General features: G+C 45.0%; 1 pseudogene; it reads left to right on the forward strand.

The window, feature by feature from the left end:
* The first annotated feature begins 218 nt into the window (after positions 1-218).
* On the forward strand, positions 219-497 carry LOC100957379 (annotated as a pseudogene).
* The last annotated feature ends 2,666 nt before the right edge of the window (positions 498-3,163 follow it).

The raw sequence follows: 3,163 nt of genomic DNA on the forward strand, positions 1-3,163 counted from the left end.
GGTCATAGTCCTTCCCTCTGGATGAGAGCTTCTGTCAAAAGTTGGCTCCAGTCAGCCATCTTGCCCCTCTTCCCCCTGACTGCTTTTATATATTCTGAAATATTCTTCAAATTAGTTTGTTTAACACATTTCCTTGCTGATCACTCCATTTATGAATTAAAACAAAATTGCTTTCTAAGGTAGCATGAGGGTCAACATGGTCTTTGTGAGATTCCCCCATGGCGTACTGTGGCCAGGACCAGAAAGTGCAGAAGGCGATGGTGTAGCTCATCAACCTCATCTTCAGATAATTATGAAATAGACCCTGGATTCAAGGGTAGCTCTGTGAGCAAGTGGATATGTGGATGGAGGGCAATATCATTGGTGTTGATGAGTATTTGAACTTTGTATCAGATGATGCTGAGGAGATTCATTCTAAAACAAAGTCAAGAAGACAACTTGGTCGCATCATGCTAAAAGGCGATAATATCTCTGTGCTACAAAGTGTCTACAACTAGGAATGATCAAGAAAGTGAGAAATTGTTGAGAAGGCAATACAGGATTGGGAGGCATACTTTGTTGGGAATATGTTTCTAAAACATTTGTTGTGATTACTCTTATGTTATTTCAAAATGATAACAAATGCTGTGGGATTGTTTTTATAAAAGAAATGAATTAAACCAATCCTGGGTTCACTATGTTTGTTGACCATTTTTCTGTTGAACTTTAGACATTGTATAACTGATCTAATTTGTTTCTCATAACAACCCTACAACAGAGGTGATTGCTATTTCCAGTTTGCTTATGAGGAGACTCAGAGAGATTAAGAAACTTAACAAGGTTTATTAACCTGGCAAGTGGCAGAGCCAGGATTAGATGCCAGGCTGCCTGACAGTGAGAGACGGAGTTAGACCAAAGTATTCTCTTGTAGGTGGTTTTCCACCCTGGGTGTGGATCGGCCAACCCTTCTGCCTGTCTGTCCATTCTCTCTCTCCCCAAGTGCAGGAAGACTTCCTTCTCAGACCCTTCCCTCTGCCCCACCTCACCAGACATTCCTCAGGGCCTGCAGTGCTGGTGGCGTCTTCCTGGTGTGAGCAAACTTTCAGGAAAGGATAATTGCTCACAAGCTGAGTAAGAGTAACATTCTCCTAAGTCTTCCTTCCAGTCTTAGGAGCTTTGACCTTTACATGTGATCTGAAGCATTGCTGAATCTGCTAGCCAGGTGTTCTGGAAATTTCCAGAACTGAATAGTCCACCTGTGGCCCATTGCCAATCTGAGGGGGTGCCAAGAATTACCAGTGGTACCAACTGGAGAGTGACACCTTCAGTGTAGGTTACCTAGAAGATAGACATAAAAGACTTTGCACATTGCCAGTGGTGCAGAAAAGTATGCCCACCATGAGACCTTACCCTGGCCTCTGTACTGTTGGACTGGAGACACTATAATGACTGCTTCCAGACCAAAGTCACACACACTTTCCTGGCTTGTGTGTGTTTCATGGGCGTAATACACTAAGGAACGCTGGCATCCTCAGATGGGCTGTGCTCTTGGGGAATTTTGGATCCTCAGGTGCTTGTGCACAGTGACTCTAAACAGACAGGGCTGCCGCCAGGAAGACAAGCTGAATCTATAGTACAGCCTGGAGGTAGTGTCAGTCAATTGTCTCATGAATCTGAGAGACAGACCTTTGCAGCCACATGCAGGTCAGTAGGTTTAACCAGCTCTGTTAAGTGGGTTTCTGGTTTGGAAAGGTAGACTGAAGGACAGATCTTCTATGGCTTTGGCTGGCCCGGCAATCCCAGTGAGTCCTGCGGGATAAAACCAAGGGCAGGGCACTTTGGGGGGGGGGGTCTCAGCTTCAGTATGACATGTGGCGTGTACGAGGAGACTCTCCTGCCTGTGCAGCTTTCCTGAACCTTGGGAGACCAGCCAGCCATGAATGCCAAGCATCTTCTGTCCCCTGCTGCCTCTCTGTGAGCACCAAAGTAGCTTTTCTTAAATCTGCACATTGTCTCACTGGGCTCACATGACTTACAGAGAGACAAGGCACAGTGGGCGAGCTTCACAGGTGCATTTACCCCCCTCCAACTTCCCAGCTCTTCACGGCTGCCTGGTTCAGGAAGCATGCTAGGGACACAGAGAGGGAACCATGCAGCAATGACAGACTTTCCCTTCCTAAAAACCATGGAATCTTTCCTGAAAATCAATTCTCTGTTCCAGTGATGAAGTTTTTATTCCAAAACAAGTTAGGGAGAGGTCTGCCTTCTTGCCTCCTTGGCCTGGTTCCCTCTAGGACATAGAAGATCCAGAGGTTGACGCTCCATTTGCTAAAACTGAAGAGCTGGGAATCTACAACTCCACCGCTTCCTCAGCACTGCCACCTCCACCCGCTCCTTACTGGAAGCAAATCCCCTCCAAGACTGGACACTCAGGCAGGGCAGGAGCTGTCTCTCCTCATCTCCCCACACTGTGACTTAACAGATAATAAAGGGCCAGGAAATGTTTACTGGTGAAGGAAACTGTGGGCCCCCTGTATCCTGATGGCTCAGAGGCTAGAGCAAGCAGAGGCTTCAGCATGGAGCTCCTTCCCAGTGACTTCACTCTTTTTCTGTCTCCTCAAACACCTTGGAGCTCATTTCCCCCCTGGAGATGGCTGCTTCGTGGAAGGTGTCTTGGTGAGGGAAGGGCACTCATATTAACCTAGTCTGTCCCCAGAGCCAGATTCTCAGCTAACTTGGAGGGTACAGTCTGGGATGGAGGGCTGCCACCCTGCCCCGTCTGGTCACTCTGTCCCAGCTTACGCTGGTGAGCTCCTCCCACCTTTGTGGATGTGACTAAGAGAGTCATTCTGATTGCCATGAATACTTTTTTGGTAGGTAACTTTATGAATTTTGTTATAATTTTGGTTTGGTATAATTTAGTTTTCTAGAAATACAAATGTACAGAAAAGTTGCAAGGATAGTTCTAGCAACTCCCAGGTATGTTTAACCCAGATTTACCAATTTAAACCAAGATTTATTTGTATTACGAAATTTTAAATTTATCTTAATAGACTTTTTTTCAGGATGTTTACATTATCTCGTTCAGTTAAATACTCTTAAAATTTTGTATTTTATAGTACATATTTATTTCTAGTTGAGTTTTAAAGAGTTAGAATTAGTGTGTTTTTTTTTTTTTTTTTTT

This window comes from Otolemur garnettii, unplaced genomic scaffold (assembly GCF_000181295.1).
Source record: "Otolemur garnettii isolate 467f Iridium unplaced genomic scaffold, OtoGar3 scaffold00008, whole genome shotgun sequence".
Lineage (NCBI taxonomy): Eukaryota > Metazoa > Chordata > Mammalia > Primates > Galagidae > Otolemur > Otolemur garnettii.